The 18,559-nt window shown below is 43.5% G+C and overlaps 1 protein-coding gene across 23 annotated transcripts in view; it reads left to right on the top strand.

Annotated features, from left to right (window-relative positions):
* Positions 1-18,559, top strand: part of KDM4C (lysine demethylase 4C) — a 417,412-nt gene that overhangs the window by 8,666 nt on the left and 390,187 nt on the right. Inside the window, exon 1 of one of the 23 annotated variants that reach the window (XM_065530574.2) lies at positions 6,815-7,416. The exons of the other annotated variants lie outside the window; for them this stretch is intronic. The gene's annotated coding sequence lies outside the window, so the exon portion shown is untranslated. Of the gene's footprint in view, positions 1-6,814; positions 7,417-18,559 lie in introns of those variants that run through there. 23 annotated transcript variants of the gene reach the window in all.

The raw sequence follows: 18,559 nt of genomic DNA, 5'->3' as shown, positions 1-18,559 counted from the left end.
TCTGAAATACATGAATTTTGGATTTTTTTCAGATTTGGGAATATTTGCGTTATATTTACAGTTGAGCATCTGTAATCTGAGAATTTGAAATCTGAAATGAGCATTTACTTTGAGTGTCATGTTTGCCCTCAAAACTTTCAGATTTTGGAGTATTTCGGATTTTTGGATTGGAGATGCTCAACTTATATATGATAATCATACAAAAAGCTATCATTTTAAGTATTGATTTGCTGTTTACTGGGAAAGAACGGGAAAACTTTTGAAATTAGAACTGTCAGAGTTAGGACAGTTGGCCCCCTTTGGTGAGGGTCTCTTTGTGGGACATTTTATGGGGGTTCATAGTCCTGCTCCCACTTTTAGCATTGCACATTTAGAAATAAGAACTTTTCCAGTTGACCGAGAGTGTCAGGCACTGGAAGACTAATGTCTTCAGCGTCGTTCCCTAGTTAAACTGGCAAGAAGAACTAGAACCTGGATCCGAAGTGCTGTGTCTGCTCATTAGGGCTCTTTCTAGAAAGTCTTGGTCCCTGGGAAAGCATGTAAATGATCACACATTGTTTGGTGACAGGTAGGCCCCAGCTGATGGGTAGTGTTGAACAGGATTTTTTTTTTTTTTTTTTTTTTTAACCTGCTGGGTTTCCCTGACCCTTGAGCATTCACCTCTGCTTATAAGAACATTCTTCTCTGCCAGTGCGCTTTCTCTTGTTGAGCAAGGTTAAAGAAGCAGATACATTCCTTCATTTGGCTCCCTTTTTTCCTCCATCTTTTCATTCGTTTTTGTACTAGATGTTTGTTTAAATTCCAGTCCCGAGGACATGCTTTGTCTGATCATTAGTATATTGTTGATTCTGTTCTGTTTTGAGAGTCCATCAGATACTTTGAATGGTCGCAGGCATCCCTTTGAATGGGTGAACTGAAGTTTTTTTTTTTTTTTTTTTTTTTTTTGCAGGTAGGCGGGTAGTTTATTTAACTTTCTTTCTTTTTTTCTTCTTCTTTTTTTTTTTTTTTGAGACGGTGTCTTGCTCTGTCACCCAGGCTGGAGTGCAGTGGCATGATCTCGGCTCACTGCAACCTCTGCCTCCCGGGTTCAAGCGATTTTTCTGCCTCAGCCTCCTGAGTAGCTGGGACTACAGGCGCCTGCCACCATGCCTTGCTAATTTTTGTATTTTTAGTAGAGATGGGGTTTTGCCGTTTTTAGTAGAAATGGGGTTTTGCCATGTTGTCCAGGCTGGTCTTGAACTCCTGACCTCAGATGACCTGTCCGCCTCAGCCTTCCAAAGTGCTGGGATTATAGGCGTGAGCTGCTGTGCCCGGCCATCTATTTAACTTTCAAAAAGGAATCTTTCCCTAAAATTTGGGCACGTAAAGTGATACCTCTCAGTCTATAATATTCAGGCAGCTTTCGTTAGCAGGAAGAATCTGGCCCTGAGATAGGTAAATTCATTTTCCTTTTTTGATAATTTTTATGTATTTTTCTAAATTTGTATTATGTATACACATATAATATTTCTTTTATTATTTTCAAATAGGCAGTACAAGGTGTATAACAAGATATAAAATTCAGAAGGTATGAAAGGGTAAAATGTACGTGGTTCTCACTTTTAGCCTTTAGACAGCTTCCGGTAAACCCCTGTTAAGGTTTCTTTTAGGGAATTTTAGAGATATTCTAATAAATTTATGTTTATGTTTAAATTTTTTTTTACACAAATGGTTGTCTTCATGCTCCCTCACTCCTCAATAACTCAATGTGTATTTCCTACATTTTTCTCTGTAACTGCGGTATATCTATCAAAATCAGGAAATTAACACTGATATATTACTGTCATCTAATTTTTAGATTCTTCGTATTTCACTGTTTGTTATAGTAATTAATGTTCTTGGTAGCAAAAGTATCCAGTGCAGAATTGTGCAATGTATATTCTTGTTTTAGTTCTTTTAAGCATCCTTCAATCTCAAATATGGATTTGAGAAGGATTTTCATGATCTTGATTTTTTTTTTCCTTGATCTTCATGGTCTTGATTTTCATGATCTTGGCACTTTTTGTTTTTCTTTCTTTTTTTTTTTAAAGATGGAGTTTCTCTCTGTTGCCCGGGCTGGAGTGCAATCTCGGCTCGCTGCAACCTCTGCCTCCCGGGTTCAAGCAATTCTACTGCCTCAACCTCCCGAGTAGCTGGGACTACAGGTGCCCGCCACCACGTCTGGGTAATTTTTGTATTTTTAGTAGAGGTGGGGTTTCACCCTGTTGACCAGGCTGGTCTCGAACTCCTTACCTCACTTGATCTACCTACCTCGGCCTCCCAAAGTGCTGGAATTACAGGCGTGAGCCACTGCACCTGGCCTGGAGTTTGTTCATTTTAAAAAGGAAATTTTCATCAATACTCTTAAATGAAGCTTTTTTGCAGTTTTCTTGGGTCGTTTTTAAGTTTTGTTACTCATTTTAGGCTTCTTAAGAAAGGATTTCTAAGCTTGCTATTTTATTTTTTCCACGCATTTTGGAACATCTTAAATAACATGTCATACATTTCTGAAAAATTGATCAGAATTCTTTACCTAGTGGAGAGAAGATTTGTTTCTTGTTTAGTGGGCCTTGGTGTGAACTTTTTTCTTTTTTTCTTCTCTTTTCTTTTTTTGGCAGCTGGAGAGCCTAGCAAAGAGGTCAGTTATATTTGGGATCTGGGTCCGGGATACAAAACTTGCAGTCAGTTCATTGCACTTATTTGCTGTTTGACCTTAGAAAATTTATTTCCATTTCTGAGCCTTGGTTTCATCATTTCTCAGATGGGAATAATCACAGCCTGCTAACATCATAGAGAACTTTTAAGAATGAAAATGAAGTAATATATGTTAAAGCACAGTAAAGAACCAAGCAAATGCAAGACTTTTTAAATAAGAAGGTTCTTTTTAATAAGATGTCAGTACTCGAGTTGTCAATGAGGATAGCTCTCAGTGTTATGCTACTGAAGGAGTTTGTGTAGATGGACAGTGCCTCCTTCAGCTCCAAGAGCAAGCACATGGAGAAAGGGTCAGTGGAGACATTTGTTTTGCTATTTAACAACAAAGAAAAATTATGAATTAGACAAAATGTAGTCTAGATAGAATTTATTTTTGTGAACATTAGTAAGGGTTTGGTCATGTATTTATTAAAACCATGTGTTAGGCCAGGCCTGGTGGCTCATGCCTATAATCACAACACTTTGGGAGGCTGAGGCGGGTGGATCACCTGAGGTCAGGAGTTTGAGACCAGCCTGGCCGACATGACGAAACCCTGTCTCTACTACTAATACAAAAATTAACCGGGCATAGTGGTGCATGCCTGTTACCCCAGCTACTTGGGAGGCTGAGGCAGGAGAATTGCTTGAACCTGGGAGGCGGAGGTTGCAGTGAGCTGAGATCGTGCCATTGCACTGCAGCCTGGGCAACAAGAGTGAAATTCCGTCTCAAAAAGAAAAAAAAAAAAAAACTACCAAAAAAAATCCCCATGTGTTGTAAATCAAGGAAAAATGTTGGGTAACAGACTATGACTTTACTTTGTGCTTGTATCATGATTGTATTTAATTTTACTATAAGTTCGTTAAATATTTGAGACTCTGGGGAAATTAAACTTGTCAAACTGTCAACTTATCAGTTTGGATTTATGGTTTCCTATTTCATTTTGTAGATATTGAAAATACATTTAGATGTATTTTCATGTCAAGGAAGCTGTGTATTGGTATCAGGATTGAAGGAATACATGATCAACAAATACTTTTGCAAGTTTCAGTGTCACAGATTGCATATGGCATATGTCAAATTCATTTCCCTCAGGTTTGTTTTTTTTGACACATAGTTAACAAAAAATGTGCAAATTGCCATAATTCTCTAAAATAGTATTTCTTGCATTCATTAATAATGAAAAAAGCAAGGATGGTCAGATTATTTTGTTTGATGTTTTTCAACCTCTTTTTTTTTTTCCAGTATAGACGATATCATATACGGTTTTTGAGATTTTGAATTTTTTTTTTTTTTTTTTGAGACGGAATCTCACGATCTCGGCTCACCGCAACCTCTGCCTCCCTAGTTCAAGCAATTCTTCTGCCTCAGCCTCCAGAGTAGCTGGGACTACAGGTGCGTGCCACCACTTCCAGCTAATTTTTGTATTTTTAGTAGAGACGGGTTTTCACCATATTGGCCAGGCTGGTCTCAATCCTCCTGACCTTGTGATCCACCCGCCTCAGCCTCCCAAAGTACTGGAATTACAGGTGTGAGCCACTGTGCCCGGCCATGAATCTTTTTTTTTTTTTTCCTTTTTAAGAGATGAGGTCTCTCAAAGTTGCCCAGGCTGGTCTCAAACTCCTGAGCTCAGGTGATCCTCTTGCCTCGGCCTCCCCCTCCCAAAGTGCTAGGATTACAGGCGTGAGCCATTGCACCTGGCCTGATTGTGAATCTTTAGGAATAATTGGAAAGTTTGCATATTAAATTGTCTTGAATTATGTTTTCTAAGTATTTCAATTTTTAAAATTTGTTTATTTATTTATTTATTTTTTGAGACAGAGTCTCGCTCTGTTGCCCAAGCTGGAGTTCAGTGCCATAACCTCTGCCTCCTGGGTTCAAGCGATTTCCTGCCTCAACCTTCTGAGTGGTTGGGTTTACAGGCATGTGCCATCACGGCCAGCTAATTTTGTGTTTTTAGTAGAGACGGGGTTTCTCCATGTTGGTCAGGCCTGGTCTCGAACTCACGACCTCAGGTGATCCACTCACCTTGGCCTCCCAAAGTGCTGGGATTACAGGCATCAGTCACCGCGCCCGGCCAGTATTTCAATTTTAAGGCTTAGTTTTTATGTTTTAAACTAAGAATGAGTAGTTTATGTGGCCTCCCCTGAGTCCTTCTGATGGGACTAAAGAGACTGGGTAATCTCATAAAAGTCACAATATAGAATTGCTGGAAAGCAATGGTCCAGGCAACAGGTGGGTGCAGAGGCAGTGCAGTGTGCTAGTTGGTGAGGGGCTTGCTGCCCAGGCTGAGTGCTGGAGGGCCTCAGTGGGTGACCTGGGTGGTAGTTGCCAGGAAGCCACAGCAGGCCCAAGGGGTTGTGACCTACCTGGGAGACTCAGGTAGCCTTTGCAGGTGTTGGGAAGCCTCTCCCCATTTCAGCCACCACGAGGGAGACAGTGCAAGCCCAGCAGGCTTTTAGTGTGAACTCACAATCCTGTGGAATGCAAATTTTGGAAACTGTTGGAATGGCTTTGTTTGGCTGCCTTCTGTCTTTATCAATTCAGTTACATAAAAATAAGGATTTAGAAAGTGAATGAGTTAGGTTTCTAAATTAATATTCATAGAACAGTCTGTTTTTCTTTTTTCTTTCTTTCGATACAGAGTCTTACTCTGTTGCCCAGGCTGGAGTGCAGTGGCGCGATCTCGGCTCACTGTAACGTCAACCTTCTGGGTTCAAGCAATTCTGCCTCAGCCTCTCAAGTTGCTGGAATTACAGGTGGCTGCCACCACGCCCAGCTAATTTTTGTATTTTGGTAGAGACGGGGTTTCACCATGTTGGCTAGACTGGTTTGTGTTTTTTTTGAGACGGAGTCTCGCTCTTGTTGCCCAGGCTGGAGTGCAATGGCATGATCTCGGCTCACCACAACCTCTGCCTCCCAGGTTCAAGCGATTCTCCTGCCTCATCCTCCCAAGTAGCTGGGATGACAGGCATGCACCACCATTCCTGGTTAATTTTGTATTTTTAGTAGAGATGGGGTTTCTCCATGTTGGTCAGGCTGGTCTTGAATGCCCAACCTCAAGTGATCCATCCGTCTCGGCCTCCCAAAGTGTTGGGATTACAGGCATGAGCCACTGTTCCCAGCCGGCCAGGCTGGTCTTGAACTTCTGAGCTTAGGTGATCCACCCACCTCGGCCTCCCAAAGTGCTGGGATTATAGGCGTGAGCCACTTTGCCCAGCCAGAACAGTCTCTTTATCTGTTCAAGCAGAAATATTTGTTGGCATTGATTACGTAGATATTTGGTCCTGTCTGGACCCAAATTTTAGCGTAGTTTTGTAATTTTTCTAGAAGTGAGAATTAATTTAGTTTAGGTTTTTTTTTTTTTTTTTTTTTTTTTTAGGCAGAGTTTCACTGTTGTTGCCTAGGCTGGAGTGCAATGGCACGATCTCGGCTCACCACAACCTCTGCCTCCCAGGTTCAAGCAATTCTCCTGCCTCAGCCTCCCTAGTGGCTGGGATTATAGGCATGTGCCACCAGGCCCAGCTAATTTTGTATTTTTAGTAGAAACGAGGTTTCTCCATGTTGGTCAGGCTGGTCTCGAACTCCCGACCTCAGGTGATCCACTCGCCTCGGCCTCCCAAAGTGCTGGGATTACAGGCGTGAGCCACTGCGCCCGGCCTTTAATTCAGTTTTTTAAAGCACAAATTTACTGACAACTGTTCAGAATTTTTCTTTTTTTAACTTTTCATAAGGATCACATCTCATATCGGATACAGTGTTAGGTTTGCAAGTTTTAAAAAGTGATTTTAACAATCTTTGTAACTTTTTTCTTTTTTTTTGAGATGGAGTCTCGCTCTGTCGCCCAGGCTGGAGTGCAGTGGCACGATCTCGGCTGACTGCAAGCTCCACCTCCTGGGTTCATGCCATTCTCTTGCCTCAGCCTTCTGAGTAGCTGGGACTACAGGCGCCCCCACCATGCCCGACTAACTTTTTGTATTTTTAGCAGAGATGGGATTTCACCGCGTTAGCCAGGATGGGCTCGATCTCCTGAGCTCGTGATCCACCTGCCTCGGCCTCCCAAAGTGCTGGGATTACAGGCATGAGCCACTGTGCCTGGCCACAGATTTCTTATTTAGAATTATTGTTGTTTGTAAATTTTCTTGTCCCCTCCCCCACAGCCATTAATGGCATATTTATGTCGAGATTTGCTACCATATCAAAAGATATTGGTAGGGTGCATAATATACAAATAATTTTCCTTTTTTTTTTTGAAACAGAGTCTCACTCTGTCGCCCAGGCTGAGTGCAGTGGCATGATCTCGGCTCACTGCAAGCTCTGCCTCCCAGGTTCTCGCTATTCTCCTGCCTCAGCGTCCCGAGTAGCTGGGACTACAGGCGCCCGCCACCATGCCCGGCAATTTTTTTTTTTTTGTATTTTTAGTAGAGACCGGGTTTCTACTACATCCTGTTAGCCAGGATGATCTCGATCTCCTGACCTCGTGATCCGCCCGCCTCGGCCTCCCAAAGTGCTGGGATTACAGGCGTGAGCCACCGCACCTGGCACAAATTATTTTCTTTCAATTTTTTTCTTTTTCTTTTTTGAGACGGAGTTTCATTCTTTACCTATGCTGGAGTGAAGTGGCGCCATCTCAGCTCACTACAACCTCTGCCCCCTGGGTTCAAGCAGTTCTCCTGCCTCAGCCTCCTGAGTAGCTGGGATTCCAGGTGCGTGCCACCCCCCCATGCCTGGCTAATTTTTGTATTTTTAGTAGAGAAAGATTTCACCATGTTGGCCAGGCCAGTCCCAAACTCTTGACTGCAGGTGATCCACCCATCTGGGCCTCCCGAAGTGCTAGGATTACAGGTGTGAGCCACAGTGCCTGGCTTTTCTTTTTCTTTTTTTTTTGACAAAGTCTCACTCTGTCACTCAGGCTAGAGTGGAGTGTTGAGATCATGGCACACTGCAGCCTCGACCTCCCAGACTCCAGTGATCCTCCTGCCTCAGCCTCCTGAGTAACTGGGATTACAGGTGCACACTACCATGGCTGGCTAATTTTTTAATTTTTTTGGAGAGACAGTCTCCCTATATTGCCCAGCCTCGTCTCGAACTCCTGAGCTTAAGCGATCCTCCTGCCTCAGCCTCCCATTGTGCTGGAATTACAAGCTGTGCCCAGCCACAGTGTGCAAATGCTACCATAAATTACCATTTTTAAAAAAACAGAAGCAGATACTTTAGACAAATTTATTAAATGCCAATGTCGTCGTCGATATTATAGTTTATGATTAATTAGAAGTTAAAGGTATTTTACCAAAGGAATTACAAGCTGTGCCCAGCCACAGTGTGCAAATGCTACCATAAATTACCATTTTTAAAAAAACAGAAGCAGATACTTTAGACAAATTTATTAAATGCCAATGTCGTTGTCGATATTATAGTTTATGATTAATTAGAAGTTAAAGGTATTTTACCAAATGAGCTACACTTGATTGTCCATTTAATCTTTTTTATCTGTATAGGTATTCATAGGCCAGGCGTGGTGGCTCATGCCTATAATCCCAGCACTTCGGGAGGCTGAGATGGGTGGATCACTTAGGCCAGGAGTTTGAGACCAGCCTGGTCAACATGGTGAAATCTTGTTTCGACTAAAACAAAAGTTAGCTGGATGTCATAGCGCATGCTTACAATTCCAGCTACTCAGGTCGCTGAGACAGGAGAATTGCTCGAACCCAGACGGAGGTTGCAGTAAGCCAAGACTGCACCATGGCACTCCAGCCTGGGTGACAGAGTGAGACTCTGTCTCAAAAAAAAAAAAAAGAAAATGTATAGGTATTCGTAGATGTGTTACTGGTTGTGTAATAGAGTAAGATTGGGGGAAGAGACCTAGGCAAGTTATTTCCTTTTTAAGGTCTTGGATACAAATGCATAACCAAACCCTAGGCATTTGTTTTATTTATTTTTATTATTTATTTGTTTATTTTTGAGACGGAGTCTTGCTCTGTCGCCTAGGCTGGAGTGAGAGTGGCACAATCTTGGCTCACTGCAAACTCTGCCTCCTGAGTTCAAGCAATTCTCCTGTCTCGCCTCCTGAGTAGCTGGGACTACAGGCGCATGCCACTACATCTGGTTAGTTTTTGTACTTTGAGTAGAGACGGGGTTTCACCATATTGGTCAGGCTGGTTTCGAACTCCTGACCTCAAGTGATCCACCTGCCTCCACTTCCCAAAGTGCTGGGATTACAGGTGTGAGCCACCGTGCCTGGCCACTCTAGACATTTACATTAAAGTAATGTAACAAAATACAATGAAGAAACAGTTTACAGTCCTCTGTTGGGGTTCACAGTCCTTCACTGGGCATGCAAGTTTGTCTTCCTTTAGGTAATATACAAACATATGGAATTGTCAAATTAAAAAACTTAGAGTAATTGCTTGACATACAGAAGGATTTCTTTTTTTTTTTTTGAGACGGAGTCTCACGCTGTTGCCCAGGCTGGAGTGCAGTGGCGCGATCTCGGCTCACTGCAAGCTCCGCCTCCTGGGTTCACGCCATTCTCCTGCCTCAGCCTCCTGAGTAGCTAGGACTACAGGCGCCCGCCACCGCGCCCGGCTAATTTTTTGTATTTTTAGTAGAGACGGGGTTTCACTGTGGTCTCGATCTCCTGACCTTGTGATCCGCCTGCCTCGGCCTCCCAAAGTGCTGGGATTACAGGCTTGAGCCACCGCGCCCGGCCCAGAAGGATTTCTTAAAGAATAGTTTTAGGCAGGGCGCAGTGGCTCATACCTGTAATCCCAGCACTTTGGGAGGCCGAGGTGGGCGGATTGCTTGAGCCCAGAAGTTTGAGACCAGGCTGGGCAACATGGCAAGACCCCTTCTCTACTAAAAATACAAAAATTAGCCAGGTGTGGTGGTACACACCTGTAATCCCAGCTACTTGGGAGGCTGAGGCAGGAGAATCACTTGAACCTGGGAGGGGGAGATTGCAGTGAGCTGAGACTGTGCCACTGCACTCCAGCCTGGGTGACAGGGTGAAACTGTTTAAAAAAAAAATTAGTTTTAACATAGAATTAAAACATTTTCTTGGTGATATTTATAGAAATATGTTACCTATATTGATTGTTTCATCTTTAAAAAAGGTTTTATATGAACTTGGAGCATGCAAAAGACATAATATAGTTCTATGAATTCACCCAGATAACACTGTGTGTTTCTCTTCTACCTCATCCACCTTCTCTCCTTGGCAACTGTGTCCTGATTTTTGTGTTCCATATGCCCTTGCTTTAAAAAAATGGATTTTTTATGCATTTATCCTTAAAGAGTAGATTAAATTTTATTTTTTAGATTCGTGAAAGTGGACTTATGCTTTGGTTAGTTCAAGACTTTCTGAGATTCATCCATATTTATTTTCTTTTTTTGAGATGGAGTCTTGCTCTGTTGCCGAGGCCAGAGTGCAAGTGCAATGGCACAGTCTCGGCTTACTGCAACCTCCGCCTCCCAGACTCAAGCAGTTCTCCTGTCTCAGTGTCCGGAGTAGCTGGGATTGCAGGCATGTGCCACTACACCCACCTAATTTTTGTATTTTTAGTAGAGATGGGGTTTCACCATGTTGGCCAGGCTGGTCTCGAACTCCTGACCTCAAGTAATCAGCCTGTCTGGCCTCCCAAAGTGCTGGGATTACAGGCGTGAGCCATTGCGCTTGGTGATTCATCCATATTTCTGGGAGTAGCTATGATTTGTTAATTTTCACTGCTGTGTAGTTCCATCAGGTGAATATATTGTGATTCATTTACTTATTCTCTTGTAGATTGACTTTTGAGTTTTCAGTTTTTAACTGTTACAAAAATGCGGTAATGAACATTATTGTACATGTCTATTGTTGAACTTATGCTAGAATTTCTGTGGGTACTAGCAAATGGTTTTTTTTTTTTTTTTTTTGAGATGGAGTTTTGCTCTTGTTGCCCAGGCTGGAGTGCAATGGCACAAGCTCGGCTCTTCGCAACCTCTACCTCCCAGGTTCAAGCAGTTCTCCTGCCTCAGCCTCCGGAGTAGCTGGGATTACAGACATGGGCCACACACCCAGCTAATTTTGTATTTTTAGTAGAGACAGGGTTTCTCCATGTTGGTCAGGCTGGTCTCGAACTCCTGACCTCAGGCGATCCGCCTGCCTCAGCCTCCCAAACTGTTGGGATTACAGGCGTGAGCCACTGCGCAAATGGTTTTTAAACCATTGCACTACTGATGTTTTGGTGCTTGGCCGTTGCTTGTTGTGGGGACTTTCCTATGTTTAACAGCATATCTGGCTTCTACCCATTAGATGCAACTTGCACTCTTCCTCTTGTGACAAAAATGTCTCCAGGCATTGCCAATGTCCCCAAGGATACAAAATCACCCCTGGTTGAGAACCATTGTTACTTTTGATACATGAACAATTAAAAATTATTTTTGTGTGTTGCCTATATCCCAAAGAAGGATAACACACCTTTCTCTTTTTTCTTTTTAGAGATGGAGGCCTCACTCTGTCTCCTGGACTAGAGTGTAGTGTGCGATCATAGCTCACTGAAGCCTTGAGCTCCTGGGCTCAGGGTAGTCTCCTGCCTTAGCCTTTTGGGTAATTGGAACTACAGGAATTACAGGTGCATGCCACCATGCCCAGCTCAACACATCTTTCTTTGCTTTTTTGAAATGGAGTCTCGCGCTGTTGCCAGGCTGGAGTGCAGTGGCACGATCTTGGCTCACTGCAACCTCTGCCTGCTGGGTTCAAGCAATTCCTGCCTCAGCCTCCCCAGTAGCCGGGACTGCAGGTGCATGCCACCACGCCCAGCTAATTTTTTGTATTTTTAGTAGAGACGGGGTTTCCACCATGTTGGCCAGGATGGTCTTAATCTCTTGACTTCCCAACTTGCTACGATTACAGGCGTGAGCCACCGTGCCTGGCCTCAACACATCTTTCTTTGGCTCAAGTCCCATTTATCTTCAAGGCCCATCTCAAACTCACTTTTTTTTTTTTTAAGATGGAGTTTCGCTCTTGTTGGCCCAGACTGGAATGCAGTGGCGCTATCTTAGCTCACTGTCACTGCAACCTCTGCCTCCTGGGTTTAAGCGATTCTCGTGTCTCTGCCTCCCGAGTAGCTGGGATTACAGGCGCATGCCACCATGCCTGGGTAATTTTTGTGTTTTTAGTAGAAATGGGGTTTCACCATCTTGGCCAGGCTAGTCTCAAACTCCTGACCTCATGATCTACCCGCCTCGGCTTCCCAAAGTGCTGGGATTACAGGCGTGAGCCCCCGCGCCTGGCCTCAAACCCACTTTTTAAAGCCTTCTCCTACTGGGCCCATTTTTAGTCCTATCTTTTCCCCAGGAATTCCTGTAGCGCTTAGGTTTACCCTGAAGTTTTTATTGTCTTGTCTGGTAACTTTTCCAGGATTCCTCACCCTTCTGTATTTTCACCCCCTACCCCTAAGTACGGAAAGAATGGATTTTCACTTCCTAACAAAGAGGGAGAAATCTGTAGTCAGTTGGCTAATCTGTATTGCTGTTGTTGATTTCCTTTGGACTTTAGTCAATTTAGGCGGCTATCTGGGAAGAATACTTTTTTTTTTTGAGACGGAGTCTCGCTGTCTTGCAGGCTGGAGTGCAGTGATCTTGGCTCATTGCAAGCTCCGCCTCCCGGGTTCACGGCATTCTGCTGCCTCAGCCTCCCGAGTAAGTGGGACTACAGGCGCCCGCTGGCACTCCCGGCTAATTTTTTGTATTTTTAGTAGAGACGGGGTTTCACTGTGTTAGCCAGGATGGTCTTGATCTCCTGACCTTGTGATCCACCCGCCTTGACCTCCCAAAGTGCTGGGATTAGAGGCGTGAGCCACTGCGCCTGGCCGAATTCTTTTTATTAATATTATACTTTTGGTGTTTTCATCTACAGCAGGGTGGAAGCAGGACTTAAGCACCCAAAGCTGTCTACACCTTTCTGCCACTTAAGTTCTCAGAAAAACCTCAGTAACTCCTAGGCTTTCTCTTTTCGAAGCTAATTTTGAGTAGGTTTGTTATGTTCATGTTAAGTACTTAAACGTTAGCTGCTCTAGCTGTTAGTCATGCAAAGATTCTTCCTTCAGCTTCAGCTGGGCACATCTCCGGGGGCTGATGGGAGGAGTTTTAGAATGACAATGTGGTCTGCCTCATTTTATCTTTTCTGTAGTGAGTGTAGCTCTTTCAGTAGTGAATGCCTGTGTTTTACATTTTTGAGATTGTTCCCTTTACCTAAGACTAGAAAGTTGTTATCTCTGTTCTCATTGCCCCCAGGTCCTTGAAGTTAAAATTTTTTTTTTTTTTGAGACTCAGTCTTGCTCTGTCGCCCAGGCTGGAGTGCAGTGGCGTGATATTGGTTCACCGCAACCTCCACCTGCCTCCACCATGTTTGGCTAATCAAATGTAACATTCTTAACAAGTCATCCTCTAGATTTAAAATGGTTTGTAATTGCAAACTAAAATGGTTTCCAATTGCAAACGGAAAAACTTGAAATTCTTAAGTTTGACAGTCAAGATAACTAGTCCCATCATTCTATCATTTTTCTTCAAAACAAACAGCTTTTCAGGCCTCCCCCGTTCCCCGTAAAGACAGAATCTCAGTCTGTTTCCCAGACTGGAGTGCAGTGGCAAAATATAGCTCACTGCAGCCTTGAACTTTTGGTCTCAGGAAATCCTCCTGCCTCAGCCTCCTGAGTGGCTGGGACTGCAGACATGCCACCATGCTTGGCTAATTTTTTCTTTGTTTGTTTTTTTTTTTTTTTTTTGAGATGGATTCTCGCTTTGTTGCCAAGGCAGGAATGCAGTGGTGCAATCTCAGCTTACTGCAACCTCTGCCTCCTGGGTTCAGGCAATTCTCCTGCCCCAAAGTCCTGAGTAGCTAGGATTACAGGCACCTGCCACCACCCTGGCTAATTTTTGTGTTTTTAGTAGACACAGGGTTTCACCATGTTGGCCAGGCTGGTCTTGAACTCCTGACCTTAGGTGATCCTCCCGCTTGAGCCTCCTAAAGTCCTGGGATTATGGGCATGAGCCACTTCACCCATCCTGGTTTTCAGGCCTTTATAGCTAAATAATTTATTCACTCAAGTGACAACTCTCTGCTTCCACAGCTAAATACAAAGATCTATCAGATTTTTCCAAGGCCCAGTGCAGTGGCTCATGCCTGTAATACCAGCACTTTGGGAGGCTGAGCCAGGAGGATCACCTAAGGTCAGGAGTTTGAGACCAGTCTGGCCCACATGGTGAAACCCCGCCTCTACTAAAAATACAAAATTTAGCTGGGCGTGGTGGCACATGCCTATAATCCCACTTACTTGGGAGACTGAGGCAGGAGAATCTCTTGAACCCAGGAGGCGGAGGTTGCCGTGAGCTGGGATCATGCCACTGCACTCCAGCCTGAGTAACAGAGCAAGACTCTGTGTCACAGTGTTACATTTGTGAGATCTATCTAGGTGGAGGTTTGGTGTCTTTTTTTTTTTTTTTTAATGAGAAGGAGTCTCACATTTGCCCTGACTGGAGTGCAGTGGCCCGGCCAATTTTTTTGTATTTTTAATAGAGACAAGATTTCACCATGTTGGCCAAGCTGGTCTTGAACTCCTGACCTCAGGTGATCTACCTGCCTTGGCCTCCCAAAATGCTGGGATTACAGGCCTGAGCTACCTTGCCCAGCCCGATTAAAGTATTTTGATATGAAAAGACTTAGATTCAAAACTGAGCAGAGTAAGGAGAGAGTGGAAACCTGTAAGGCATTCTTCTTGCTGGAGCAGATCTAGCAGAAGTAGCTTGGGTCTGAAGAAATAGTTCTGGCACGATTCCTGACCCCCAGATCATAACTAATTTGATGTGTTCATGAAACAAACAGATGCCACAGCAACTTCATGCTCCCCAGATCTCAGCCAAGGTGCTATGAACTTGGACCCTGATCTTCTATTTGTAGTAGCAGTGGCAGTTCCCTTGACAGCTCCTGCTGCAACAGTGTTCTGGGAGACTTCCCTGGGGATCCAGCTGAGAGCCTGCTCTTGCAACCTTCAACAGTGCTCTAACACTAGTCAATATCAAATCCCTTTCTGCTTAAGTTAACCAGAGCAGTGTCTACTATGGGTAATTGAATCATGACTGATGCAGTTATCAAATATAAACTGATGACAATGGCAAGTGGGAAACCTGCTGTTTTACAAATACCAGATGTGCATCACATGGAGGTTTATTCACTCTTGTGTTTTGATAATAATCCTTTCTAATAATTGGTTCCTTGGTGTAATCTTTATGAAATTAACCTGAATGGCTCAAAATTCATTTTGTATCACTGAATGCAATTACTAATTGAGCTATTTAACCAAACTAACCAGCCACCTACAGCTACTTAATCTTACTGGCCTACTATAGTAGAAGCTCTGAATCACCCTTATCTTAACCAGATAAGGGATACCATACATTCTCTCTAAAGAACACCACTGACGCTCACACACTTGGCTAAATAGGCTGTGCTTATTATTAATATATCCAAGTACCAGTTGAATACTCAGCAAGTCCACAGTATTTCCAATCTAGTTTATGCCAGCTGTGTAAGTATGAGATATAATTAAAAATTATGTAAGTAGATTAGCTGTGAATACAACAATGTTATTGTTTCTACCAAATTTAACTTGAATCCTTTGGAAAGCACCATTAAAGAAGAGGTAATTTATTTTTAATCTCAAATGAGATGTGAGAATTATAACAGTAAAAAGTTAGGAGATCGGGAATTTGTAAACATCTACAAGGATTCTGGCTAATATTGCTTCTCAAGTATCCTAATTCTCGTACTACTGTTAAAAACAACCCCCCCCCCCCACCAACACACAAAAACAAAAGAGAAACTGGCCAGGTGCTGTGGCTCACACCTGTAATCCCAGCACTTTGGGAAGCCAAGGCAGGCAGATCGCTTTGAGCTCAAGAGTCCAAGACCAGCCTGGAAACATGGCAAAACCTTGTCTCTCCAAAAAAATATGAAAATTAGCCGGATGTGGTGCTTTCCACCTGTAATCCCAGCTACTTGGGAAGGCTGAGGCGGGAGAATTGCTTGAACCCAGGAGGTAGAGGTTGCAGTGAGCTGAGATTGCGCCATTGCACTCCAGCCTGGACAACAAGAGTGAAACTCCATCTCAAAAAAAAAAAAAAAAAAAAAAAAAAAGACTTTAATCATATTTGGAATGTCAAATATAATGTAGATTTCAGCTCTCCAGAGTGCAGTCTCTTGAAGGTGCAGATTCTTCAGGCATCGAGCACGTGATTTTCATTATGCCTGTGATGATTCCGTCTTGGCTTTCTCGTCCCTTCATCTTTTTTGGGGCCTTGCATTCTCTTGACTTTACTTTTCTCTGCTGATCTCTTTCCTTCTCTCATTGTTTGTTTATGCATATAGCAGACAGTGGGTGCCGTAGCCCCTCATGACATTGTCTTTGCTCTCTAGTTCTGAGTCCCCGGGGAGTGATTGTGCCAGCTTAGTCAATTGTAGTCTGTAGGAGTGGCTGCCTGAATTTACCCCTGTAGGCTGGGAAGCTTCTTTGGGGCAGGGGCTTTTTCTGAATGGTCTTATTACAAGGGCCAAGGTATAGTTGATTCTCATTGTTTGCAGTAGTTATGCTCTATAAAGTCATTATGAACAATGAACTAGTGAATACTGAAATGTTGCTCATAGTGGAAGTACAAGTTTAGGTTCCTGTCAGCCTCTGATCAGAACATTTTCATCAATTGATCAATATATAATCTTGTTTTTTGTGTGTTTTCTTTTTAAATACACTGTATTTAATATATAATTGTTGATTTGTTAACATTGAACTCATGGCCAACAGCACTGCAACTCATGACTGAACCAACCTTATGAAACATGTATTTTTGTCATAAGCCATATAGCTATAAGCCATAAACCATACTATTCTTGTACTTAGAAACACAAGATGGCGCTTCAGCATTATGCTTGGGGGCCATTTTAAGCAGCTAAATCACCAACAGACAGTGCAAAAGTGCAAAAATCATGGCACTAAACAGACCATAGAATGGACACTTGTTTGCATTATGAGAGCTGAAACAGGAAAGCCTTTGTTTGGCCTCTACTGGGAATGTGTGCATTAGGCAATTCAAATTTTTCATTGCTCTGTGCATGTCTGTGAATGACCGTACAAGTGGTGATACAAGTACTGATTTTGGGATTATAATTTTTTTTTTTTGAGATGGAGCCTCACTCTTGTGCCCAGGATGGAGTGCTGTGGTGTGCTCTTGGCTCACTTGCAACCTCCGCTTCCTGAGTTCAAGCTATTCTCCTGCCACAGCTTCCTGAGTGGCTGGGATTAAAGGTGCCTGCCACCATGCCTGGCTAATTTTTGTGCTTTTAGTAGAGACAGGGTTTCATCACATTGGCCAGTCTGGTCTCGAACTCCTGACCTTGGGTGATCTGCCCGCCTTGGCCTCCCAAGTGCTGGGATTACAGGTGTGAGCCACCGTGCCCGGCCTGGTTATAAATAAATTTTAGTAAGTAGGTAAATTTGTAGATATGGAATCTATGAATAATGAAATTTGATGACGCCTGTGTGGAGTGTGGGTGAAGAGAGCATTTAAAAAGAACGTTATCAGTTGGTGGGTAGTGTTGCCCGAAAAGCTTTGTAAGGGAGTCAACGTGTAAGATAAAGTCTGAAAGATGAGTTTTGCTAGATAGGCACCACTGAGGATAGGACAAGCCAATAGCAAAGCAGTTATGAGTAGAATCTCAGATTAGGCTCAGTTCCCATCTTCTGCTCCTACTAACTTGGGACTTTGAGCAAGCATTTTATTCTCCATCATTAGTGAAATAGGGATATTCATGGTCACTCTCTCAATGGAGTTCTTATGGGATTTAATGAAGAGAATGAACATTAGTGCACTTAACAGATGTCTCGCCCACAGAAAGTATTCGGAACGGCATACACGTGACACATATGTCTATATACAGCACCAGCAAAGGAGGGAAATGGCTTCACTCCCTTGGGAACATCGAGTGGCTTTAAGTGAAGCAAAGGTTTCCAGTGGGCAAAAGGGGTCTTTGAGGGCCAGGCATGGTGGTTCATGCCTGTAATCCCAGCACTTTGGGAGGCCGAGGCGGGCGGATCACGAGGTCAGGATATCGAGACCATCCTGGCTAACACGGCGAAATCCCGTCTCTACTAAAAATACAAAAAATTAGCCGGGCGTGGTGGCAGGCTCCTGTCATCCCAGCTGCCGGGAGGCTGAGGCAGGAGAATGGTGTGAACCCGGGAGGCGGAGCTTGCAGTGAGCCAAGATTGTGCCACTGTACTCCAGCCTGGGCGACAGAGCGAGACTCCGTCTAAAAAAAAAAAAAGAGTTGGGGGGTCTTTAAGGAGGGAGGGGAAAGGCAGGAGCTAGATTCATGGCTCCGTACTGGAACGATATTGAGCTATTGAAGAGTTTAAAAGAGGGATAACATCATCAGTTTTGTGTCCAGAAAGTTTGCTTTATGTTTTTATAGATGTATAGAAGAGAATTGAGGGTCATGAACTAAAGGGAAAATCAGCAAAGGCTCTTGGGGTGGTTGAAGAAAAAAAACGACAAAAGTCACTTAGGATAGTAATAGTTGGTATGGAGACTAGAGAATGGATATGAAAGATGCTCAGGATGTTTAATTGACTACAAAGGTCGCCACTCAGGCATGGAGAGTAAGGAGGTAGGCTTGGGAAGGCTCTTGGGATTCTGATGTTGGCCTTGCAGTAGAGGATGGGCTTGGTGTATAGGAGATGATTTCACTTTTCACATCTTTCTCCATCTTTACCCTGGTGAAAGGTGGCTCCCACTGTTCTTGTTCTAAAGGCTTTTGTGGTG

The sequence above is a fragment of the Macaca fascicularis genome, chromosome 15 (assembly GCF_037993035.2).
Source record: "Macaca fascicularis isolate 582-1 chromosome 15, T2T-MFA8v1.1".
In the NCBI taxonomy this organism is placed as follows: domain Eukaryota; kingdom Metazoa; phylum Chordata; class Mammalia; order Primates; family Cercopithecidae; genus Macaca; species Macaca fascicularis.
Note: the sequence above shows the minus strand (reverse complement) of the source record. Positions and strands in the feature narration are given on the sequence as shown.